The 27720-nt window shown below is 45.6% G+C and overlaps 2 protein-coding genes across 2 annotated transcripts in view; both read left to right on the top strand.

The window, feature by feature from the left end:
* Nucleotides 1-27720, top strand: part of LOC143989922 (uncharacterized) — a 139157-nt gene that overhangs the window by 15827 nt on the left and 95610 nt on the right. The gene's annotated exons all lie outside the window — the stretch shown is intronic.
* Nucleotides 19723-27720, top strand: part of LOC143989660 (NACHT, LRR and PYD domains-containing protein 12-like) — a 31934-nt gene continuing 23936 nt past the window's right edge. The window contains exon 1 of the mRNA XM_077489920.1: nt 19723-19859. The gene's annotated coding sequence lies outside the window, so the exon portion shown is untranslated. The remainder of the gene's footprint in view (nt 19860-27720) is intronic.

Raw genomic sequence — 27720 nt, 5'->3', positions numbered from 1 at the left:
ACCTTGTCACCATCTTGATGAGGAGACAAGGGTCTCTTTCCGACAACCCTGGGCGTTGGTTGTTGGTTCTGCGGGCGGGGGGCTTATCGGAATCCGGGAGCCTCCTCCAATAAGGGGGCCCCAAGATTCCGGCCCCCCCACCCTATGTGAATGAGTATGGGGTACAGGGTACCCCTACCCATTCACCTGGGGGAAAAAGTGTAAATAAAAAACACACAACAGGTTTTTAAAGTAGTTTATTAGTCAGCTCCGGGGGTCTTCTTCCATCTCTGGGGGTCTTCTCGCCTGGCCGGCAGAAGAAGCAAAGAGTGGGACAAGACCCCCGAAGTCAGAAGAAGACCCCTGAAGACGGAAAGAAGACCCCCGGACAGTGGCGATGGCGAAGAAGGCCGGGCTCCTCCGCTAGCAAAAGAGCAGAAGATAGCGGAGGAGCCCAGCCTTCTTCGCCATCGCCACTGTCCGGGGGTCTTCTTCCGGCTTCAGGGGTCTTCTTCCGACTTCGGGGGTCTTGTCCTGCTCTTTGCTTCTTCTGCCGGGCCTCCGCTATCTTCTTCCAGCTCTTTTACTAGCATTGGCCCGGTCTTGTCGCTGTCGCCGCCGCCTTCTTCCTTCTTCTTTTCTTCCGATGTTGACACGACACTCGCTTCGGTCATAATGGCAGGGACGCATTGTGCAGCGACTTATATAGGCATAAGGGACGGGGGTCACCATGTGGCATCACCCGATGACCCCACACCTTATGCCTATAAAAGTCACCGCGCAGCGCGTCCCTGCCATTACGGACGGAGAGAGAGTTGTGTCAACATCAGAGGAAGGCGGGGACAGCGGCAAGACCGGGCCAGCGCTAGTTAAAGAGCTGGAAGAAGATAGCGGATGCCCAGCAGAAGAAGCGAAGAGCGGGACAAGACCCCCAAAGTCGTAAGAAGACCCCCGGACGGGGGCGACGACAAAGGAGAAAGCCGGGCTCCTCTACTAGTAAAAGAACCTTAGTGCGGTGGGCGCGCAAGGAGACGCTACCCACTCGGCTATGTCAACCACCCCCATTTTCCACTTGCTACAGACCAGCACTGAAACCAAAGGGGTTATCTCACAATGCTGTCAAATACTATTGACTCACCACTTAAAAGTCCACCCCACTAAGGCACCATCCCTATGGGAGAAAGATGTAGGTCCGCTCACGGGAGATCAATGGGAGGAAGTCCTGCAATCAATTACTACTTGCTCTCTAAACGTAGCCCAAAAGGTTTTCCAATTATACATAGTACTCAGGGTGCATTACACCCCACTTAAACTGCATAAGATGGACAGGCGACCAGACTCCATGTGTAGCAGATGCGGGCAACATCAGGGTGACCTCATCCACCTACTCTGGAGATGCCCAAAACTCCATAGATACTGGAGCAAGGTGCTTGGGACGCTTAACCAAGTGTTCCAGATGACCGTCCCCTTAGATCCAATTCATTGCATGTTAGGAGTCCTGGAAGACACTATCCTGGATGAGATGACTAGAATAGCATTCTCTAGGGCATTGTTCCAGGCGCGCAAGCTCATCTTGATGGGCTGTAAATCGGTCTCTCCACCCTTGGTAGCCTCCTGGATAGCACATATGGTAAATACCTTGGTTATGGAAAAAGATATATACCAACACAGGGGCAGCCCTGGCAGATTCGAAAGAATTTGGGCACCATGGCTAGCTACCTCTGGACTGAGTCCCAGGGAATTGGTGATGTCCAGATTGTTGCAATCCCCCACGAGAGGACCATAATGGGCAAAAGATGGATAAAACCAGTTGTACTGTATATATCAGTTTGTTGTAAACTTACCAGGTTTGAAGTTAAGATAATTAGGATGGAAGCTGGGAGGACTGTACATTGAGTATGTTAATGTATTGAAATACACTGTATGTACATTAGTAAATGTCTGAACTTGTTTAATAAACACGTTTTTGATAAAAAAAAAATGATTGGCACCCAATTTCAATGACAAAGATCCAGCACTTTTCTTCTCCTCCTGTGATGTTCCTCCTCCCTGGAGATGGCTAGGTCTGTGACCCCATACACCCCCCCCCCCCCCCACTATCTAAATGGAGAATAGTTATTTTGTGATAAATACAATGAAGTCCTGCACTTCCCCTTATATACATAAATCCCGCTCTCTTATCATCAAAGTAAAACATGGAGAAAAAAAAGCCCCAAAAACATCAATTTAGGAGCTGATAAAGGCCTTGCATGAGGCCTTCATCCTCCAAATGTATGTTGGCCATCATGAATAAACAATAAAATAGAAGTCAGTGGGGGTCATTCACCATAGCACCAATATAAGGCCCCGCAGTCCCGGAAAATAGTGCACAATTAAGGCCAATTAGGACTTCCATTTAGAAACTGGGCACACATGCAAATGGAAAGCGTGCTATTGTCGGTGTACATGCCTGTCAGATCAGCATATGTGGCAATAGTGGAAGTCAATGGGGCTCGAACCTGCAAAATCCAAAGTTCTCACTGAAGGCTTGTATGCAAGTTCTTTGCCATAAAAAGTGTATGGGGACCTGGGTCCTGCACCGGGGGACATGTATCAATGTTTTGTTTTTCTTTTATACGGCCGTTTTTTCAGGAGCAGTGCTTTTAGTAATGCTTAAAGTGAAACAAAAATGAAAAATTCCTTTAACTATTGTGCCTGGGGGTCCCTTTAGTCTGCCTGTAAGGTAGCGCATCTTTCTCATGTTTATTACTGTACTGCAGCAAAATTAAATTTCTAAAGGAAAAATGTAATTTAAAACTGCTCGTGGCTGTAATGTATTGTCGGATCCTGACAATATGGATAAAAATCATTGAAAAAAATGTTCCCCCAGTCCATTACCAGGCCCTTCAGGAACCCCATGCCAAGATAAAAAAAATTGCGTGGGGGGTCCCCCCAAAATCCATACCAGACCCTTATCCGAGCACACAACCTGGCAGCCTGCAGGAAAAGAGGGGGACGAGAGAGCACACCCCTTCCTGAACCATACCAGGCCACATGCCCTCAACAGGGTAAGGGTGCTTTGGGGTCCCCCAAAACACCTCGTCACCATGTTAATGGGGACAAGGGCCTCATCCCCACAATTCTTGCCCAGTGGTTGTGGGGGGCTTATCGGAAGCTGGAAGCCCCCTTTAACAAGATACCCATTCACTAAAAAAGCAGTGAAGTGACAAAAACAATAGACAGTTTTTGACAATTCCTTTATTGTAAAATAGCTGAGTGGTCTTCTCCCGCAAGCCGTGTCTCTTACCGGCATCCTCTTCTGGTGCTGTCTCTCTTGCTGCCATCGTCTGTTGCTATCTTTCCCGCCACCGCCAGTTACGCCTAGTCCCTATGTTATATCCATAAAGGGTGTGACTGAGCAGAGCCGAGCACACTCGGCTATGTATCTCGTGGGGGCCCATGGGTTTGAGCCCAGTCAAGCCCAATGGTAAGTCCGGCCCTGCCGATACCCAGTAACATGGGAGGGATGGGATCTGGGGGCCCCATGAGGGGCTTCCAGATTCCAATAAGCTCCCCCACCCACAGACCCCCACAACCACCGGGCAAGGGTTGAGGGGATGAGGCCCTTGTCCCCTCATGATCGTAGCTGCGAATATTTGATCGCAATCACGTTCAAATTTTTTTTATTTTTTGTTTATTTGCACATATGCAAATCTGTATTTCTACCTTTAGTGATATTTGAAGGTAAACTTGTGGGAGTTTGATAAGAAATGGTGTCCCTGGGATAGCAGCAGGTGAATTACAAAGACAAAGGCCCAGTGTGAGCCCTGGTTCACACTGACAGCGGGAGGAAATCGTGCCAGTTCAGCTGAACTCACATGATTTCAGTCCGGCATTTCAGTTCCAACTGGGGGGGGAGGGGGGGGGCAGGGCCGTCTTTAATACAGATTGGACCATGGGCAAAATAATTCTTGGGGGGGCCCCCCCATGCAATTTCCCTCTCCACCTACTCTGAGACATACAATAAGTAGCACCTAGACTTAAAAATCAGTTTTCTCTATCAGATCAGGCAGCAATTGCGATTGGTTGCCAGCAGTTACAGCATATCATTACTGCTTACTGACTAGTTGCTAGAGGTTACAGCACACATTACGGTTCACTGATTAGTTGCTAGAGGTTACCGTACATCATCTCCTCACTGCAGGGGAGCATGCTATACATAGGAATGCTGCCTTTATTTACATATCTATGCCGCCGGCCGCAGCTATTTACTTTTTTATTGTTCGTATTGTTGCCGCAATTTACATATGAATGCCGGGTATTTACATGTAAATACAGGGTCTTCAGGTGAGTCATCTGCACACAACAATAGGGCAGAGCTGTGCAGCATTAGTACCAACATTTCACATTGAGATATTGGGACACAGCACAGGAATAAAACTTCAAGGGACAAGGGAATTTAAACCTGGATAGTTGGCAAGTATGAGGCAGCTGTTTTGGGCCCCACAACAATGATAGGGCCCAGGGCAGCTGCCCCTTTTGCCCTGCCTTAAAGACGGCCCTGGGGGGGGGGGGGGGGATTTCAGAGTCATCTGTGCAGATTTCTGCTCTGACGTCAATAAAAATCCCACCGCAATTTCACCAAAAAAGTAGTACAGAAACGAATGCGACGCCGTACCAATTAGAGCAGTGCGATTGATGCCAATTTCACTTGTCAGATCGCACCAATGTGAACCAGGGCTGACACATACAATGCTGCCTATCCACCAGCTGAATTCATTACCTGCAATTCTCCACAGCTGTTATATATAAAGATTCCACCTTTATCCCTTACTTGCAGGTGTGCTGAAGAGATTTTATTTTTTTTGCTGCACAAATACATATATAAATTATAAGATATAATAGAAAGATATTGCACTTTCCCCAAACCACCACCCTCCAAAACTAATTAACCACTTCCCGCCCGGCCTATAGCAAAATGACGGGCGGGCGGTGGTTCAGTTATCCTGACTGGGCATCATATGACATCCTTCAGGATAACAGCCGCCGCACGCCCGTGGGGGGCACGCATCTCAGCGATCTGTGGATATCAGAGGCTCTCTACCACGTGATCAGCCGTGTCCAGTCACGATGCCAACAGGAAAAGGCGTTGATCGGCAAGTAGAGGAGTGCCGATCGGCTCTCCTGACGGGGGGGTCTGCACTGATTGTTTATCAGCACAGCCCCCCCCCCCTCAGATGCCCACACTAGACCAGCAGGACAACCGCCAGGACCACCAGGAAGGGGGCAACATGTGGATGGCCAGGTATTTACCCCATGGCCATCCACATGCCCAATCAGTGCCCACAAATGGGCACTGACTGGCACCATTATATAACATGATGCCCAGCAATACCACCCATCAGTGCCATCAGTCAGTGTCATCAGTGCCCACCTAGCAGTGCCCATCCGTGCCACCTATCAGTGCCACCCATAAGTACACATCAGTGCCTCCTACGAGTTCCCATCAGTGCCGCATACCAGTGCCACCTATCACTGCCCACCTAGCAGTGCCCATCTGTGCCACCCATAAGTACCCATCAGTGCCGCATACCAGTGCCACCTCATCGGTGCCCATCAGTGCCTGTTAGTGCAGCCATATCAGTGCCCGTCATTGAAAAAGAAAACATACTTATTTACAAAAATATTTAACAGCAACAAAGAAAAACTTGCTTTTTTTCAACATTTTCGGTCTTTTTTTAGTTGTTGCGCAAAAAATACAAACCGCAGAGGTGATCAAATATCACCAAAACAAAGCTCTATTTGTGGGAACACAACAAAAAAAAAATTGTTTGGGTACAGTGTTGTATGACTGCGCAATTGTCATTCAAATTGCGACAGAGCTGAAAGCTGAAAATTGGCCTGGGCAGGAAGGTTTATAAGTGCCCCTGGTATTAAAGTGGTTAAAAAGGAAGAAAAAGAGAAAAAAAAAAAAAACACAACAAACAAGCTCAATAATGTACTTTTATTCTGCCAGCAGAAACAAAATGATGTACATTCATTTACTAGCTTCAAAAAAAAAAAAAAAATATATATTTTTTTTTATATCTCTGTTTCATGATTGTATGTTCATTCTATTGAGATGCTGCAACAGAGGGTCAAACACACATGCTACTACTACATGCTACAACAAATTAGTTAACAAATTAGGAACAACAAAGTATGATAAATGGAGGATCAATACCCTCATACACATCACTAACACTAGGATTAGTTTTATCCACTTTTCTGACGCCCCGCATATCGCATAGGGTGTAACACACAAGCACTCATCACTTTAAGGCCCCATTCACACCTGAGCGTTTTGTAGCTTGAAGCCTGAAGCTACAAAACGCTAGAGGGGGGAAAAATCCATTATTTTCAATGGAGAAGGTTCACATCTCCACTCCATGATGCCTGAAGCCGAACGCCTGAAGCTCAAACAAGTTCCGGGCCCTTTTTAGTCGCTCGAATCGGGCAGATTTGGGCGTTTTTCTTCTTTTTACATTGGTGACCTTTTGGCCTGCATAAAATCGCGGCAAAATGCCATAAAAAACGCCACAAAATCACGGTAAAAAACGCAGCAAAATTGCGGTAAATTTGCGTGATTTTCTGCTTGAAAACGCTACGCTCAGGTGTGAATGCAGTCTAAAGAAATGCCTCCTTTTTTTTAATATTTTTATTTTTATTTTTTTTCATTTTAAAAGCATTTTAAACTGCACTTCACAGTAAATGTAACATTTTCAGCACATCCTTTTCATTGCAACTCTGCACAGGGCAACACACAAGCACCCATTATTTAATTAAAGTATTTTTTTTCTATTCACCTTTAAGTGCATCTTTAACCACTTGAGATCCGCGCTATAGCCAAATGACGGCTACAGCGCGGATCTCCTTTGCCGGGACGACGTCTATTGACGTCGTCCCGTGCACGAGCGGCCTGCGCGCCCCCTGAGGGGCGCGCTCTGTGATCGGCGAGTCCATGAGACTCGCCTGATCACCGATCCGAGCAAGGGGTCGATCCCGACCCCTTATCACGTGATCAGCTGTCAGCCAATGACAGCTGATCATGTGATATAACGGAGCCGGTAATCGGCTAGTATTCCTCCTCGCGCTGACAGCGCGAGAAGAAAAAAAAGAGCCGATCACCGGCGGCCGTGATCGGGACATCAGTCCCGATCACGGCCAGGTCTGCTTGTGCCCACCTGCCCCCTGCCAGTGCCCACCTGCCCCCTCCAAGTGCCACAATAATAAAATGTAAGTGCCCCCCATCAGTGCCACCCAGCAGTGCCATAGTGCCACCCAGCAGTGCCACCCAGCAGTGCCCACAGTCCACCCAGCAGTGCCACCCAGCAGTGCCCACAATCTGCCTCAAAGGTGCTGCACCCCAGTGCCACTTATCCGTGCCCATCAGTGTCATCTACCAGTGCCCAGCAGTGCCACCTATCAGAGCCACCTATCAGTGCCACCTATCAGTGCCCATCAGTCCCATCTATCAGTGGTACCTATCAGTGCCCATCCGTGCCACCCATCTGTGCCACTCATCCGTGCCATCTTATCTGTGCCCATCTTTGCCCATCAATGCCGCCTTATTTGTGCCCATCGGTGTTGCCTTATCTGTGCCTATTAGTGCCGCCTTAACTATGCCTATCAGTGCCCACCAGTGCAGCCTATCAGTGCCCACCAATGCAGCCCATCAGTGCCCACCAATGCAGCCCATCAGTGCCCACCAGTGCAGCCTATCAGTGCCGCCTAATCAGCGCACTTCAATGAAGGAGAAAAATGACCCGTTTGCAAAATTTTATAACAAACTATTAAACATGATTATTTTATTTATTTTTTTGCATTTTTTTTTGTTTGTTTAGAAAAAAATAAAACTCCGAGCTGTAACTAAATACCACCAAAAGAAAGCTCTATTTGTGGGAAAAAAATGATAAAAATTTCATTTGGGTACAGTGTTGTATGCCCGCGCAATTGTCATTCAAAGTGCATCAGCGCTGAAAGCTGAAAATTGGTCTGGGACTGAGGGGGGTTTAAGTGCCCAGTAAGCAAGTGGTTAAACTACACTTTGCAGTAAGTGCAAACTTTCAGCAGCCTCCTTTTTTCAATGTACTTTGAAGTCTTTTCAACATTTGATTCCATTTATAATGATTTAAGTATCATCATTAGGTATCCATAAGAGGAACAGCATCACACCTACACTTTCCCCAATTAACAGGGAGAACATGCAAACTCCAGGCAGGTAGTGTCATGGTTGGGATTCAAACCACTGACCCCTTTTACTGCTACCCCTACACCACTGTGCCAATATAATGGGGGCAATTTTGATGGGAGCAATTTTGATGGGGGCAGTATGATTGGGCAATTTGATAGGGCAGGTTTGATGGGGCAATTGTGATGGGGGCAGTTTTATGGGTTCAGTTTTGATGGGGGCAATATGATGGGGAATATTTGATGGGTCAATTTTGATGAGGGCAATAGAATGGGGCAATTTTGATGGTGGCAGTATGATGGGGGAATTTGATGGTGCAGTTTTGATGGGGGCAGTATGATGGGGCAATTCTGATGGGGGAAGTATGATGGTGGCAATATGATGAAGCAATTTTATGGGGCAGTTTTGATTGGGGCAATAGGATTGGGCAGTTTTGATGGGGACAATATGATGGGGCAGTTTTTATGAGGGCAATTTTGATGGTGGCAGTATGATGGGGCAATTTGATTGGGCAGTTTTGATGGGAGAAATTTTATGGGGCAGTTTTGATGAGGAAAATTTGATGGTGGTGCTATGATAGGGCAGTTTTGATAGGGCAATTTTGATAGGGCAATTTGATGGGGCTGTTTGATAGGGGCAGTTTTTATGGGGCAGTTTTGATGTTGGCAGTATGATAAAGAATTTTGATGGGAGTAATATGATGGGCCAGTTTTGATGGGGACAATATGATGGGCCAGTTTTGATGGGGGCAATATGATTGGCCAGTATTGATGGGGCAATATGATGGGCCAATTTTGATGGGGGCAATATGATGGGCCAGTTTTGATGGGGGCAATATGATGGGGTAATTTTGATGGGGTAATTTTGATGGGGGCAGTATGATGTGGTCATTTTGATGGGGGGAATTTAATGGGGCAGCTCCTACAAAAGGTAATTACTGTTTAAAGCGGTAGTAAACCCGCATTTTTTTTTTTTTTTAAACCTGCAAAGCAAAATGCATAATGAGCTAGTATGCACCGCATACTAGCTCATTATGAAATACCTTAGAACGAGGCCCCGACATCTCGCCCGATCCACGCCAAGGGAGCTGACATGCTCCCTCGGCATTTCTTCCGGGTATCGCGGCTCCGGCGCTGTGAGTGGCCAGAGCCGCGATATCGTCGCTCCCGCGCATGCGCGCGGGAGACTTCATTCTGGCCGGCCGGCCACTGCCGGATTTTCAGGCCGAGAATCCCCTTGTGCGCATGCGCCGCTGCAGTCAGCGGCGCATACCGAGGGGAATATCTCCTAAACCGTACAGCTTTAGGAGATATTTTTTTACCTACAGGTAAGCCTTATTATATGCTTTCCTGTAGGTAAAAGTTACAAATTTGGGTATACAACCATTTTAAAATATGCTAATTGTAAATGATATCCATTGTTTCTGTGCAGAGAAAAGTAATTATCTTTTGCAGGAGCTTTTTATATTTCTAGATTTATAATCTTTGTAAATGTAGATAATCTTCCTGGTTCCTGGAGGGGGGTGGAGATGTTTCCATAGCTAAGGGGCGGCAACTTCCTCTGACACCGCTGTTGCTATGGAAACCTACAACCTATTACACTGCTTGTGCTGCTCTGAGCATGTGCGAGATCTGGCGGTGCATGCTGGATAACCAGCATGCATGGAATACAGGAAGAGATACAGTCTGGCTTCAGATGCCCACACATGAGATGGCCGCGGCCTGCTGGGACTTACAAAAGTAAGAAAACAATGCTGCAAAAATACAAAACGGACCTTAGTTTACAGCATATCTTTACTAGAATACATTAAGCATGAGGATTATAGGGGTATTTTTATTTCAAATTTCATCCGGAACACCGCTTTAAAAACAAAATAGATGAAGAAGAAGCAACATTGTTGCAAGGAGAATTTTATTTCAGAGAAAGATACATTTCATCTCAACATTAAAAGTATTTATTTGGGGAAGTTACAATTGTCATAAGGGACAAGGAGATTGGGACCTGGATTAGGTCCCTTGGACAAGTAATTTTTTCAAAAATGTCTACACCCCGGAACTGTTTCTTACATGATGAAGATCAGCCATGAGAGCTGTGATGTCCAGCAACATTCATATAGAAGACATTTCCCAAACTCAAGGCACTAATACACCTCGAGGGTTGTGTGGGACCCCTGATGTACAGGAAGACAGGACTTCAGTGAGGAACATTTCCCTCATTCAGGACAGGAAAGTGGCTTCTCCCCCGTGTGAGATCTCAGATGTTTGGAAAGATTGGATGTCTGTGAAAAACATTTCCCGCACTCAGAAAAAGAATATGGCTTCTGCCCCGTGTGAGATCTCTGATCTGTGTAAAGACTGGACTTCACTGAAAAACATTTCCCACACTCAACACAGGAATATGGCTTCTCCCCCGTGTGAGATCTCTGATGTATTTGAAGATGATACTTATGTAAAAAACATTTCCCGCACTCAGGACAGGAAAACAGATTCTCTCCTTTGTGAGATCTCTGATGTGTGTAAAGATTGCACTTGCCTGAAAAACATTTCTCGCACTCAGGACAGGAAAACGTCTTTTTCCCTGTAATGAGATCTCTGATTTGTGTAAAGACTGGACTTCTCTGAAAAACATTTCCCACACTCAGGACAGGAATGTGGCTTCTCTCCTGTGTGAGATCTTTTATGCCTATTAAATTTGTATTTAGAATGGAAACACTTCCCGCACTCAGTACAGGAAAATCTCTTCCCTGTTGGAAGGACGGCACCGTCCCGCACAGTCTGAGGTTCCTCAGGATAAGAGGAATACGATGGTCCATCTACACTGTGTGGTGCCGGATGGACATTTGAGGTAGTCGGGTTTTCTCCTGGACTATACTGTGTGATGTCCTCATCTTCTACTTTACAGTCTGGAGACAAAGTGAGACAATCCTCTGAGGTTTTCCTCATCTCCCGTCCATCTACTAAAATAGAAATACAAAGATTATTACTAGACATGAGCTGATTGGTTCCCCTAAACCAGGACTCCGCCCACATCAGGCAGCTTTGTCTCTGAGGATCTTACAATTCCCCCCTCAGGGTAACTAGTAAATGGGTCCTCTGATCTCCTACCAGATCATTTCTTTATTCATGGACCTTAGTCAGAGAGTGAGGAAACAACGAGAACTGTCTTTTATAGGAGTGACAGTGATGAGGGGATTATAGGACGAGTGTCCCCTCCCCCTCTATCACTCATTGCCATCTTCCCAACACAAGAAGTCCTGACCTTCCTTATTTAGTCCATGATTTAGTCATGAATAACAGCGGGGCTGAGCCCCACCAGAGGTCAGAGAGTGAGGATGGGGGGAGAACAACCAAAATGAAGACTGGACTGATCCTGAAGACCCCCATCATTGGGTTATTGACTCCTCCCTCATTATCACTTTCTGTTTAAGGTTCCAAAGTTTGACAATGTTATCACATCAAATGTCCATCTGGTAGGAAATGGGTGTAACAAAAGAGAATACATATTATGTGTATATATACAGTTCCTTGAAAAAGTATTCATACCCCTTGAAAATTTCCCACATTTTGTCATGTTACAACCACAAATGTAAATGTATTTTTTTGGATTTTATGTATGTGATAGACCTACACAAAGTGGCACTTAATTGTGAAGTGGAAGAAAATGATAAATTATACAAATGGTGGATGCTGCCTCCCTCAGATGGGGCAATCCGATACTACAAAAAAGATAATCAAGAGCTCAATTGAGATTTGTGCTTTGTGAGTACCCGCTTTTTATGAATTGTATTAATTCAGTTGTCACTGGTAATGTACTAGGTGTCCTCGCCTTCCTTTTTATCTTTCTTATAATAAAATCTTTATACCACCCTGTCCTCCAATCATTAACCAAACCTGCCACCATGCATTAGTATTGCCCATTCCCTTTGTGTAGAAGACCCTCCTACCCAGCATTTAAGCGGTCCTCCACCCTGAAGTGGAAGTTCCGCTCATCTGATCCCTCCCCCCCCCCCTCCGGTGCCACAATCGGAACCTTTCAGGGGGGAGGGGAGTGCAGTTACCTGGATAATCCAGGTATCTGCACCCACTTCCGGGACAAGACCGCCGCAGATGCCCCGCCCCGCCCCCCGTTGTGTTCTGGGAAACACACAGTTCCCAGGACACAGCGGGGACCAGCAGAGATGCGCAGCACGATTTGCGCATGCGCAGTAGGGAACCGGACAGTGAAGCCGCAATGCTTCACTTCCCGATTCCCTGACAGAGAATGGCAGTGGGGGGCAGCAGAGAGACGAGCGATTGCTCGTCATCTGCCGCCGACATCGCTGGACCCTGGGACAGGTAAGTGTCAATTTATTAAAAGTCAGCAGCTGCAATATTTGTAGCTGCTGGCTTTTAATATTTTTTTTAAAAGTGCAGAACCACTTTAATTCTGAGCAGTCGGTCCATGATCAGGTCCACTGGGGCAAGTTTGACTACTATTGATCTCTGTTATCCTGACCCTGGCCTGCCTTATAACCACGCTCTGCTCTACACTGCTTGACATCCTGTTGCCGAACCTTGCCTGTATCCTGACCATTCTCTGCCTGTCGTCTATATCTACATCTGATCATCTGTTACCAAACCCGGCTTGTCTGACTACGTATTCAGTGTCTTCCCCAGCTTACCAGCCTGCTTCCTGTTTCCTGCTGCACCAGCTGAACTGACAAGACCAAAAACGAACCAGGCACCCATACACCGCCAGGCTCAAGGGCCACTGTTGCAACATCGTTGGCCCTTGAGCCTGGGTTGTACAAGACAGCCTTCCCACTGCATGTCAGGCTCATCCGGCAGGTACGTAACAGAGTCAGTATCTGCCCCCCCCTCCCTCCCCAGCAGCATGGGTCATCTCAGGAGGAGGTTGAGGAAAATGGCGGATTGCTGCAGGTCATTAGAGAAATGGAATCTCCCTTGAGTGGCACCAACTCATCAGATGAGGATCATGGTAAAGAAATGCTTGCTGAAAATATCTTTCAGTGTGTGGAGGACTTTCCTGAGATTGCACCTGCCAACAGATCCTTGCAATTGGCTAATATAATTGAGGAAGTGCATGTCTCTGAGGATGCCCTCCTGGTGACGATAGACGTAGAGACACTATACAGTTGTATTCCCCACGATAAAGGCCTAGCAGCCACTAATCATGTCATGCAAAATAATCCTGCTGCAAATCCAATCTATAACGAATTCATCCTTTCACTGCTGGAGTATGTCCTTGGACATAATGTATTTACTTTTAATGGCTCCCACTACCTCCAGGTGCAGGGGGTTGCGATGGGGACTTGTGCCCCGTCGTATGCCAACCTTTACCTGGGGAGTGGGAGAAGATGGTTTTTGGCTGATGAGACTCTAGCCATCTACACCGACCACATCCTAGGATGGTTTCGCTATATTGATGACATCCTGATTATCTGGGATGGACCACAGGACATGCTCCAGCAGTGTTTATTAAGGATGAACAAAAATGACTTTAATTTGAGCTTTACAATGGCTTATGATAAAAACTGTATAAACTTTTTAGATGTGGAAATTTACAAGGATGCTAACGGGAATTTATTCAGTAAACTGTATAGGAAAGCAACAGCGGGAAACACCATACTCCATGCTACCAGCTTTCATCCTCAACCCCTGATGGACTCTATTCCCTACTCCCAATATTTAAGAATAAGACAAAACTGTACTGATGAGGAAACTTTCATAAAGGAAGCAGCCAATTTACGAGACAGACTTTTAGCAAGAGGCTATTCGCATGCCTCTTTAAAAAGGTCATATAGAAAGGCTATAATGAAATCTAGAAATGATCTACTATACATTAAGAATGCCCGTGATAGGAATGATGAATTGAGGATCATTACCAGATTAAATCAACATCAAAACCAAATTAAGAAAATCGTTGAAAAATGTTGGCACATGTTGACACTAAATCCAACTTTAGGACAATTTGTCCCAAAAAAAACTCTCTTTACCTTTAGGCAAGCAACCTCTATCAGCGACAAAATTACCAGCAGTGAGTTTAAAAATGAGTCAACCAAGCAGCATTGCAAGTACAAAGGCACATTTATGTGCAGTACATGCAACTATTGCAAATACATGCTTATGCAAAAAAATACGATACTTCCCAATGGAAGAACTTTTTACCCAAAGCACTTTGCAAATTGTCATACTGTAGGAGTCATCTACCTACTGCAGTGTTCATGCACTTGCTTCTATGTAGGAAAAACAAAGCTAGAATTCTGGAGGAGGGCTTATAGGCATATCCGCAATATGTAGATATGCAATCCGGACCTTCCCCTTGGACGCCATGTATCTCAGGTACATGGTGGCAAGTTCTCCAAGGTCACATTTTTGATCTTGGATAGGAGGATACATCCGAACTCAAGGGGAGGGGACTGGAACAAGACCCTCCTCCAGATGGAACTTAGGTGGATTTACCAACTCAACACAACCATGCCTCCAGGCCTCAATGAGGCTATATGTTTCAAACCCTTTCTTGAAGGGTTTTCTTCAGGGGGGATGGAAAAGTAAATAAATATTTAACCAAACCATTGCTTTCAGCTAGGAATTTCGGTTTAATTTTCCATAATAAATCTCCTTTTCCCTCTACCTCCTTTTTTTCTGCTATTTCCATTTCTCTTTCTCTTCTTACTGTTTCATTACTATTTTGATTAATAACACCCTTATATAAATTTATTGAGGGCAATTGATTTCTCACAATGCAAAATGTCTTTTGTAATTGTAATTGAAAGTTTATCTCAGTGCGTTCTCCATGTAATTTAAGGCTATATGTATCCCCTTACCCATGTAAATGTCTCCATAGTTCTCATACCATCTAATGCGTGACAGATTTATTGCCTGTGGAACCCCTTCTTCTTCAGTAGACATGGGCCAATTATATATGCATATATATATATATATATATATATATATATATATATATATATATATACACACACACACATACATATGTAATTTATATATATTAGGTAATCGAGTTGATCTCCTTTTTTTTTCTACTCCATTACTTTGTACTTATTATATTACAATTATTATTATTATTTTTTTTTTCCAAGAATAAAGAGAGATTGGGTTGATCCTTTTTTAGTCAGGGGTTTATGCATATACTTATTCTGATGTTTTTTCTCTCTCTGCCATTTGGGCTTTGGCCGCTCCCCTGGACTGCCCGGCATACCAAGCCGCCATACTATGCTTTCTAGTGCTGGCGGTGTCTTGGAGGCCGTTGGGTGCTTTCAATCTCCGCCTCCGACCTCCATCTTGCCACTCTGGCGGACATGCGCTATCCGCCGGCTGGGGCTCACTGTGTCGGTGGGTCAGGTGTGCGTGACGTCGCCCCAACACGCTAGCTGTTGCGCATGCGAGGTGGGGGCCGTGCCGCGCATTCTCGCCCCAGGGAGCCATTGGAGGATACCCCTGCTGACCGTCTCCCCTTTTATCAGCTGTTTGCCATTACGCGCATGAGCTGATTGGGGAGTGGTCGGCTTTAAAGCAGGTACTGGCGCACTCCTACATTCAGCGGTGTATGCTGGATGTCGGAGCGTGCGGCCTGATCCTCCATTTTTACAATATAAGGTAAAACTATCTTTGCCACACTTAAAGTGGGGTACCCCCTAAAAAAAAAAAAATTTCAAGTCAGCAGCTACAAATACTGCAGCTGCTGACTTTTAATAATCGGACACTTACCTGTCCCAGGGTCCAGCGATGCGGGGGAACGAAGCCCCCCTCGTTCCCCGCTCCGCTTGAGGCGCCGTCATTCGTACTGTGGGCACCTGGCTGTGGCTTCACAGCCGGGCACCCACTGCGCATGCGCGAGCGGCGCAGGGCGCCGTGATACGCCGCGCAGTCACCTGGGACACGTGACAGGTCCCAGGTGACTGTGCGGCGCGAGGGGAAGTGATGTCACCAGCCCGGGCAAGGAAGAAGGCAGACTACGAGGGACCCCCTAGCAACAGGTATTTAGAGGTGAGTAAAAAAAAAAAATCCAATTATTTTTTTTATTTTTTTTTAGAATTTTAAACATTTAAACATTTTTTTATTTTTTGGTGGCAACACCACTTTAACTATTCATATACCTAGTGATACTCAGCTAATATATATTCAGGATTCATTAAACATTTTGCTTCTTTATATTTTACATGTCATCTTGGGGCGCATTATGAGTGATCATATGTACGTTTTTTGAGCTCACTTTAATATTTATTAAGGGGGAATAATAATATCTTCAGATCCATTTGGTGCTATTACTAGATGCATCTGATGGATATTCATATTGGCCGTACGATTTAGACATACTAATTTTTAATACTTAAATCTTAACACTATTTTTTATATTGATTTATATGGTTGTGTGCACGCACATGTATTTATGCGTTGGCACGCAGGCATTTTATTTATTATATATACAACTGTGTGTACGTGTAATACATATTTGTATATAAATAGCCATTATTATTTTGGTTTCGCTATTTAACAAATTGTAATACCTCTTTATATTTTCATTTTTATTTTCTTTCATATTTTTATACATACATATTTTTTTTTTTTTATATATTCTGAGATTTCTTTATTACATACTTATAGGTAACCATTTAGCGCTCCAGGCCTTTACTCCTTATAATATACCCCTACTTACAGGTACGGGCATTTCTGCCGTATTGTATTATTTTTTTTTACATTTAAACACAATTATATAATGACATCTAGTTTTTTAATGAGGGTCCTGCCTCTACAATCTGCAATACTATATTATTATTTTTATAGGGATTTCCTCGCCAGGCTTCAGTATGTTCATGGGTTCGGCCTGGCGCTTAGGGCATGAGAGAGAAACTGGTTTACCCCTCTTTGAAGACACCAACTTGCAGTTTCTTCTCTATTACATATTTTCTTTGTCCGCCTCGCCTACCTCGAGTTAAAAGTCCCACTGGCATACCTGTCACCTGTGTTTTTGTCTACAATTTTTAATGTTGATGAATGAAACTTTGAAAATCTCTTCACCTTTCACCATTATGTAAGTAAATATTACTAAAATCCACTATGGAAATTGGATACGTGGATAAATGTTCTATTCAAAGTTTATTGAATCATATATTTTATACTTTAGATGAATTCCTCCTTTTTCTGCACCCTTGAAGAAGGAATCCTGAAACGCGTCGGGTGTAAGGAGGTTCCATCATATGTGGTCTATACGGTGATACTAGTTGACTGTGCTCAGTCCATCATTGTTTCATGTCTACATAATTTTTATCATGTTCAATTTGAATAAATACTTTTCTATTTTCATAATTCTTTGACATTGTTTAATATATGTTGCCTATAAAGTCCACTTAGGGGAAAAACCTTTTCTTTTCACTCTGTAATTTTGGATGTGGCACACAATTAGCACTGCTTTTGCCAGTCACCTTTTTTCTCTCTCCCTTGAGTGGCACCAACTCATCAGATGAGGATGGTAAAGAAATGCTTCTGAAAATCTCTTTCAGTGTGTGGAGGACTTTCCTGAGATTGCACCTGCCAACAGATCCTTGCAATTGGCAGGGAATGCAGGACGAGATGGCGTTTATCCAGACAGAGAAGTTTCTGCTGGCTGTGAGAAGGAGTCCCACATGGACACCAACAGTGCAGAGCAGGAATGTCACATGAACATTGAAACTGCAGAGCAGGAATGTCGTATGAACATTGAAACTGCAGAGCAGGAGGGCCGTATGAACGCTGAAACAGCTGGTGTTTTTTCTAAACGGAAGACTTTACTTGATGAGGGGACTGCTGGTAACTGTGGTACTTCTGGGATTATGGTGAGTGGGACTGTTGTGCTGGAGCGTAGGAGGGAGATGGGAGTGGTGGCTAATTTACCAAACCAGATTTCAGAGGTTTCTACACAGACAGTTAATGTGTCATCTGTCAGAGTTAGAAATTATGCTAAGGCTGTGTCGGGACAAAGTCATTCTGGTGATGGAAGGGAGACATTTGTTCGACTTCCACCTAACGCACCTTCTTCCATTAAACGCAGGAATGTGGTACAGCTCAGGTGGGAAGGAGGAGATATTCCACCTATCAGGAGGGAGGTTGTGGATAAGATCCTAGCCATGGAATTAAAGGCGGAGGATATTTATGCTCTTATCAGTCCGGCTGGTTCCTATGAATATGATTTGTCATTTATGCATCCAGAGTCACTGGATCTGTTTTGGGAGTGGTTTGAGCATGTATGTAGGGGCCAGTTGGACTGGAAGGGGCTTGTCCCTAAAGTTGTCTCACGACAGCCCTTGATAAATAATGTAACCTGACAAGGAATGAGTTTATATCACCTGAGGATTTATGAGTCTTAGGAGGATTTGGTGAAACATTGTGCCCGCCAAAAAAAATTTGTGGATGATAGAGGAATCTGGATGGGTGGGTGGTCGGTGTCAATGAGGTTGAGTGTGTGTGGGAATGTGGTCAAGCATTTACACTCCTCTGCCTTTATTGGTAGAGATAGGATTACCGTCTTTTACCCTGGTCAACCTAAGCTGTGCCATAAATGTGGAGTCAAGGGTCATTTCTCTTCTAACTGTCCAGAACAGAAGTGCTCTTTGTGCCAGGAACTGGGGCATCTGGCGAGGGACTATAATATCATTAAATGTAACCTATGTAATAAGGTTGGTCACCCTTATAGCTGGTGCCCTGAGGCTTTGCACAATAAGCCAGAGCTAGTGGAGGAATTCTTCCGTCTGGCTAGAGAAAAGTCTGGGTTGGTGGAGCTTGTACCAGGGGTTCCTAGTGTGTCTGTCCCATCATAATCTGTGTCTGTGAGGCCGGCTGTGGTGTCAGTGTCCCCCCCAGTCTGTGGTCTCCCAGTCAGTGTCAGAAAGTGTGGTTGTCAAGTCTGTGTCTGCACCTATTGTTTCTTCTAGTGTAGTGAAGGCAGTTGAGGGTGCTGGACCAGCATGTATGGTGGTGCCAACTCCTTCTCCTTGGCATGGCCGAAGTGCGGCTTGAGGTCAGCAGATACCAAAGGGTGGAGTGAGGGGTGGATTGGATGATGATGGGGGGAGGTGGGAAGGGAATGAATGTGGCTGGTGCAGAATGTAAGGTGAATGATGTGGAAGTCGAGGTGAATGATGTGGGGGAGGGGTTAATGGGGGGGGGGGGTTTGGAATCGCATCCTGATGGCAATTAAATCTTAAAATATTTCTTAGCCTGGATTTTGTTTAAGTTGAGGTTCGGGGTTTGTAGTCTCTTTTTTTGTTGTCATTAAAATATGTTTCTTTCTATGTTATCTTGTCAGGGTTTTCTTTACTTGCTGATGTAAGCACGCTTGTTTTTGTTTAGTTGTTGTTTATTTTTATGTAAATATGTTTTTATTAATAATTCCCCTTCCTCCCAGTCACACACTGTTATTATTATACATTTATATAGCTCTGACATATATTGTAGTGCTGTACCTTGCTGTGTGTATATTGCTGTAGAAAGGCGGGGTGAATTCCATTATGTGAGTCAGTGAACTTTGTCTTCCTGGACTTTGTACGGGTGTATCTCTAGATTGTATCCTTATAGTTTTCCGAGTCTCAGGAAGGATTCTGTATTTCCTGAGACTCCTGATGTCATTCCTGTGATAAAGGACCGGCGTATCACTTGGCCAGTGTCACCAGTAACAGGTATGTAGTCCGGGTCCATGACCAGTGTAGACTAAAAGGGATCCTCTCCAATCTGCTGTTACCCATATACCCCTCAACACCTCCTTCCCACTTTTACCTAAATGACGACACCACACCTTCTTTGGAGTATAATGCTCATAACAGCCATTATTACACAATAAACAATAAATTACTCCAACCAATATATATATATATATATATATATATATATATATATTGTACAGGACGCCAAGGTTGGGTCCTGGACGGGTACTATGTGGCGCCTATATTCGGGATGTGGTCCCTTTAAGGGAATCATGGTAGGCCTCAGGGGGTCACCCAAAAATGGGTGACAGATTCCGGGTATAGTTTTCGGGAGAAGACTGATTCACGGTCCTCTCTATATTTTAAGAGAGATAGTTGGGACCCGGAATTTGGGAAGCTCTAAAGTGACATTTGGGTGGGAAAGAGCCTCCCTCCCTGACCACAGGGGGTTAACGGCCTCCAGGAAGACAGACAGCCTATAAAACAGGAAGTAGTAGAGAGGTGGTGGTGAGGAGGAGAAGGAGTTGAACACCTGTCTGAGGAGCTGTCTGGATGTGCTGTTGTATTTTCTATTTGCTGTTTGCTGTTTTGGAGGCTGCAAAAAGATATCTGCAAAGACTCTTTTTGGTGAAGACCTATCTACATAACTGTAGGTGCTTTTCTTTTTGTATTATTTTGTGCTGAAGATAAGCGGACTTTAATTTACGGTTTTTATATGCTGAAGAAAAGCTTTATTTTTGATTTAATTATAAATAAATATATTTTGGTTTCACCTGACAACGGTTTATGCACTTAATCCCGCAAAGCTAGTATTCCCAAACTTCACAATATATATACAACCAATTAACATTAAACATATAATAACATGACCCCAGTCTGGTGATCTCTGACGGTGACCCAACATAATCCCCAAAATAACCAATTCACTGCGGTACCCATTTTAACATAACCAGGCCTCCAGCTGTGACCGCTCGGAGACTTCCGTCAGTGAAAAACACACCAGTATTCCACCCACCGTTCAGGAATACACGGCAGGGGCCCTTACCACCAATGAGACCCCCACCCCCTTTAGATCACCACTGATTTACAGCCAACCGTCAAAGACCACCAGACGAACCACCTCCGGTCCCTCTGATCCATTCTGCTGTTATGACGTTCACCGAACCTGAAAAGGAATAACAAACAAACAGACCACGACCAAACACCAGCAAGCAAAACAATAGGGAGGGTGGGTGGGAAAACTGCCTCCTCCGTTGATTTTCCCCACTTACTGTCCCTGTTCTTGGCTCTGCCCCTTCAGCTCCGTTCCCACTTTCTGCCACACCTCTCTCTCTCCTCACTCTCTTCCTTAACCCTTTCTATGATCTCTTAGTCATCCCTGTCATGCCAGTCCCTCCTTTACCCCCTTCCAGGCTTTCAATCCGGGGCTTCTCTTGACCAGTGTAGACTAAAGGGATCCTCTCCAATCTGCTGTAGCCCATATACCCCTCAACACCTCCTTCCCACTTTTACCTAAAAGACGATACCACACCTTCTTTGGAGTATAATGGCCATAACAGCCTTTATTACACAATAAACAATAAATTACTCCAACCAATATATATATATCTATATACAACCAATTAACATTAAACATATAATAACATGACCCCAGTCTGGTGATCTCTGACGGTGACCCAACATAATCCCCAAAATAACCAATTCACTGCGGTACCCATTTTAACATAACCAGGCCTCCAGCTGTGACCGCTCGGAGACAACTTCCGTCAGTGAAAAACACACCAGTATTCCATCCACCATTCAGGAATACACCGGAGGGGCCCATACCACCAATGAGCCCCCCACCCCGTTTAGATCACCACTGATTTACCGCCAACCGTCAAAGACCACCAGACGAACCACCACAACCTGAAAGGGAGATACCTCAACCTTGAGGGCAACTCCACACCCTCAGGGCCTTCTGAATACCATCCTGTAGTCCCATCGACCAACGGTCGATCCCCACGTAGGACAAATGGACCCGATCCCTCCTCAGGTACAGACCCACATTAGCCTCCAACTCTCTATGCCGAACCACTATTCCCCTGTTCTGCACCACAAAACGTCCTATTACCTTATTGACCCCAATCCTCGTCTTATGGATGCTGACTGTAGACCTCACCCACCTCCAAACCATCCTGGCCACAATATCCGACCAGATCAGTATCCTGTCCGGGAACCGAGCCCTCAAACGCATGAAATCAGCCTTGATATCTGCCAACAGGTCTCTGACCTTGCGGACCCCCAAGTCGTTACCCCCCGCATGGATGACCAAAACGTCCGGTGGCTTGTCCAGCTTACCATACCTGTCCACCTCTTCCAACACTCTTGCCCACTTCATCCCGGGGATACCCAACCATCGTAAGCAAGCATCCCATCTGGAAATCCCCAGCTGCCAGCCGTCTGGGCGCTTGTCTCCCCTCCTGGCCCCCCAGCACACATACGAGTGCCCAACAATTCAGACAAGGCGAGGCGGACCTCCATCTGAAAATGACAAAACAAACCACAACTGAACCCGTGCACTATCAGCCCAATTCCCTACATCTTTTTTTTTTTTTTTGAAATGTCACTTCCGCGCCAACTGTGGTCGCACGTATGTCCGGAATCAATGAGACTCCCATTTCCCAATTCTGCGGACCGCCGCCTCGTCCAACCCGCACTTGGCATGGCCGCCCCAATACGGAAGGAGTGCGAGGTGTACTCCGCGCATACTAACCCCACCTCCGACAAACAACGCCTAAACACGGCTATAAATTGAAATTTTGACAGGAACAACCTGTACTCATGTCGCAGGAAAGGACCTGCTCCCCTCCCACGTGCAGCCCGGAAATTCCGCACTGCCGCCACCGGGCAAACCCCCGATCCCGGGAGCGAAAATGAAATGACAGTTCCCCTGCCCTGTTGGTCCGTTTTTGATCTCCGCAAATGCAGACCCACCCGTTCCTCCATCAACATCACATCCTCCTCCAACAAACTGCCCGCCACACGCTTCGAGGGGCTCACCAGTTCCCCAATCCGAAGCGCCCCATAAAACGCCAATGAGAAAGTAGCAGTAAAAAGCAACGATTCTTATCCTGAAGGACACACTGCGCCCAGCCGCGCACAAATCGCCTGCAGGTTCCCGAACGTAACCGGTCGCCTAGGATCCTGCCGCTTGAATTGCCTCCGATACCCTTTAAACGCCTGCCTAACCCAAAAGTCCTTCGTCCAGTCCTCCTCCCCCCTCAACTTACACAAAAACGCCAAACCCGCCATCTTCCTATCCAGCGAAGCGGCGGACACTCCACCTTCCATGTTCCTGGTCACGAAGTACAGCATCAGCAATCTCCCATCGGGTCCCCCATCACAGACCCCCGTCTCCCGCACCATACCCGACCATTCCAACCATACCTTCGAATAGGCCCACCATGTGGACCCACTCAGCGACCACCGGACCCATCCCGCGATGATGCCAATGGCAGCTCTCACATACAGGTTGGGCAAGGCACCCCGACCGCCTCCGCGTTCGGCGCCAACTCCCTGAATGTGTCCCACTGGAAACGAGATCGAGAGTCTGCCAATGAGTTCTCCACCCCAGGGATATGGACAGCATAAACAAAAACGTTTAACTGCAAGCACCTAAACACCAACTGCCGCAACAACCGTACGACCGGCGGAGAGGAGGCCGACGTGTGGTTGACCACCTGTACCACCCCCATATTATCGCAGTTGATCTGCAGCTTCAAATTTTTGCACTCCTCCCCCCACAGCTCCAATGCCAGGACCATGGGGAAAAGCTCGAGCAAAACCAAATTACCCAGGACCCCAGCCATCCGCCAGGACTGCGGCCAAGGCTCCGCACTCCATCGGCCCCGACAGAATGCTCCGTATCCCGTGGATCCCGCAGCGTCGGTAACCAACTCCACATCGAAATTGCTCACCGGGCCAGACATCCACATAGCCCTACCGTTGTAGGTGGACAGAAAGTCGTGCCACGCGCTCAGGTCCTCCCTGTGCTCCCGACGCAACCAAATGAAATGAGTGGGAACCTGCACTCCTGCTGTGGCCACCGACAGCCGTCGGCAGAAAACCCTCCCCATGTGAATGATCCTGCAGGCAAAATTCAGCTTGCCCAGCAGCAACTGTAGGGTTCTCAACTGAACCTTTTTTCCGCCCCTTGTTGTGAATTCATAAAAAAAAAAATAATAATAATACATTCATATTTACTGTCAAAGAGGTGAGATTGTTTAGGCTTTAGGAACAGATGAACTACAATGTTGATATTATTGGACTATGACCTCTTGGAGAACTTTAAAATGCAAAGTACAAGATCTCACAGGTTTTCTAAATGTTAAAGGGATTAGCTATCTTTTAAAATTTTACAAGTCTGTGCTGAGAAATGTGTGGCCTGAACAAAAGGGATGTTTGGTCACAAACACCAGAGGAAATCTTATCTACCTCATTTAATGGCCAAGGAAGGCCATGCAAATATATATGGCAAGGTTTGGGCTATACTCAGGAGTACCTGTGACCAACAGCCATTGAACCTGAATGACCAGAACAAATATCCCATTGTCTCAGAAAGTGAGAGATCAATAAGCCAAGTAGTCAGTATTGTCCTAGCTTCTCATGAAACAATGGCAGGAGAGATTCACACGCTAGGATGATAACAGCTATAAAAACCGAGAATGGAATGACAGGTGCATATATCTGGGGTGTTGTGTCACAATGTTGGAGACAGATTCATATACCAGTAACATAAATATTTTTCTAAGCCATTCAAATTATATATATAGGTCACAAAAAGGAGATATTGTGGTTTGGTATCTAAGGATCTGGGGAACTTTGTCATGGAGAGATTATATATGAAAGTGTGATCATAAGTAGAAGTGTTTTAGCAACAATTTAGTATTATAAAAAACATATAATCATGATTAGAATTGTATAAGAATTTAACCTATGTTTAGATAAACAAATATTGATTGGATACCCAAATTATACATGGATCCATATAGATAATAATTGTATGTGATATTGTTTGTGATATATCTAACCTGTGTCCTTTCTAAACGGACTAAAGATTAACAGATATACATTGATATACATATATATCAACAATTTATGCAAGTGATTATTGAACTTTATGTTAAAGAGTATTTTACATTATGCCATAATTCTTGAACACTCGAATATATTCGTTAGAACATATATAAATAACGAGCGCACATTACAGAATTAGAAAAATATTCACTTAAAGAAATAAAACACCAAACATAGGTGAGACACCTGGTGGTGGAAGGTGCTATTACCTTAAAATCACGAGACTCCCGGGAAAGCTAACCATTAAGTCTGCCGGCCAATGAGGGGGGAACACATACCCTCTGGGCAGAACTTAGTATAATTTTATGATCCTTTTGTTGAAGAGGATATTTAAGAAACTAGAAAGATGGAGAGGAGAGGAAGCTCGGAGGAGAGCTGGGGGGAGAGAGTCAGGGGGAAGCTTAGGGACCCCCCCCTGAGAAGGGATACTGGAAGACATGCATGAATACACATTTTACATTCATGAAGATCCCTGCTCCTTGGAATGTTGAAGCCACGGCAGCCATCTTAAAATTCCTGGTAACTAACACTCCACACTAATAGCCATATTGGAAATGGGTAAATATATGTTTATCATCTATTTTATGTTCTCTTAAATATTGATGTTTTTGAATATTCTATTATTGAAATACTTCTCCCGAATCAATAACCGCCTTTTAGATTTTTCTCTAAATTAAATTTTTCATACATTTCTTTTTGCATAGATGCCAATTTTATTGACAAACAAATGTCTAATTTATTTCACATTGTTAACCACTTACTTACCTGCAGTATAGTAACGGTTGGACATGTGAAATACAGACATTCTGTTTAATTGTCAATTATCAAAAGGTTATTGATTCTACCGAGAAATGATAATGGTGATAATTGTGTCCAAGGTACTACTACGCCCAGTTTGAGGGTGTTCCCAGAAATTGTCAAAATGATCAAGTAATGTAATCTGTATTTTAATATTTCATGTAAATATTTGTTTTCTGTCAACCAATAAATGTAGCTATTTTATATGATCACTCGTCTCCGTGAATAAGTTTCACATATATAGACTGTCATATAGACTGATTCTGTATCTTAAAAATATCTTCGTTAAAAATTACTTAGGAAATATTGTGCGGGAAAAATGTCCTTAAAAGCACAACACCCTGAATCTCCCTAATGTCCCGTTGCAAAGCCTCCAATTTGTCCACAGGCAACCTGCACTCCATAGCCATGGAATCGATCACAATCCCCAGGAAACTCAACTCCGACGTCGGACCTTCCGTTTTGTCCGCTGCCAACGGGACCCCAAACCTGCCTGCGATGTGCTGCAACGTGGACAGAAGAATCGCACACACAGCGGAGGCAGGTGGGCCCACGCAGAGAAAGTCATCCAAATAGTGGATGACCGACTCCAGGCCCGAAACATCCCTCACCACCCATTCCAGGAAAGAGCTAAAAGCCTCAAAGAAGGCGTAGGAAATCGAGCACCCCATGGGCAGGCACTTATCCACGTAGAACTGTTCCCGCCAATGACACCCCAGCAGCCGAAAGCTGTCCGGGTGCACCGGAAGCAGCCTGAAAGCCGATTCAACATCAGCCTTAGCCATAAGTGCCCCCTGCCCATAGCACCTAACCCAGCGCACCGCCGCATCAAACAAAGTGTACGATACCGTGCACGCCTCCAGGTCGATTAAGTCATTCACCGAACCCCCTTTCGGGAATGAAAGGTGATGTATCAGGCGGAACTTGGCCGCCTCCTTCTTGGGGACGACCCCCAACGGCAAAACCACCAAGTCCCCCAAAGGTTTCTCCGTGAATGACCCCCCCATGTGCCCCAAAGCCACTTCCTTGCCCAACTTCTCGTCCACCACCTCCAGGTGCTGTAACGCAGATTTCAAATTTCCAGTCACCGGCGGCTGTACCGCTAGAGCGCACGGAATCCTGAAACCATCCCGAAACCCCGACATCAACAAGTGAGCTGCCTCCCCATCCGGATACTTACTTAGGAAAGGCAGCATCCTTTCCAGCATCACCGGCGTCTTCCCTCTTGTGAGCAGTGTCTCCGGCGCGCTTGCCCTTTTTGAAACACCGGGCGAGCATATGGGCTCCCCCACAACCCGAGCATTCCTGCTTAAACCTGCACGCTCCCCCATACTTGCAGGCACCCTCATTGAACTGCCAGCACACCCCACACTTCTTTCCGGCCGACAGTCCAGAGGTTTGCGCACTGCCGCCCCCCCCCTGAAAAAACTGAGGCGGGGCCCGCGCCGAGGACATCAGCCTCATCCAGAGGCTGATGTCCTTATGATTCCAGCGCAGTTCTGGACGCACGGACTTCCGTTGCCGGGAACTGCTCATCGTAGCGGAGCCAGGCCAGCCCCCCATACACCCTGTGCACTTCCCCTATGGCATCCATATAGCAGAACAATGCCGAGCAGTGCTCAGGGCTCTTCTCACCTAGGACACTTGCCAGAATAGCAAACTCCTGGAGCCAATTCGAAAAAGTGCGCGGTATCAACCTGTACCACCTCTTTTCCTCGTCCTCTGTCTTGGAATCATCGGGCTTCACCCTATCCAAGTTGAACTTCTCCAAGGGAAGCAGTGAGAAGATCTCCACATACTCACCCTTCCTAATCTTCTCGCGAACCTCCGGTTTCAGGTGCGCCCCTAACGGGCCCCTTTGAAACAGACGTAAACCTCGCAGCGGGCCGCGTCCGCAATCCGCACCACGTCATTCCGAACC

This window comes from Lithobates pipiens, unplaced genomic scaffold (assembly GCF_037356315.1).
Source record: "Lithobates pipiens isolate NorthernLeopardFrog02 unplaced genomic scaffold, aLitPip1_a1.2 Scaffold_18, whole genome shotgun sequence".
In the NCBI taxonomy this organism is placed as follows: Eukaryota; Metazoa; Chordata; class Amphibia; order Anura; family Ranidae; genus Lithobates; species Lithobates pipiens.
The sequence above is the reverse complement of the archived record's forward strand: the minus strand, read 5'-3'. Positions and strand labels throughout refer to the sequence as shown.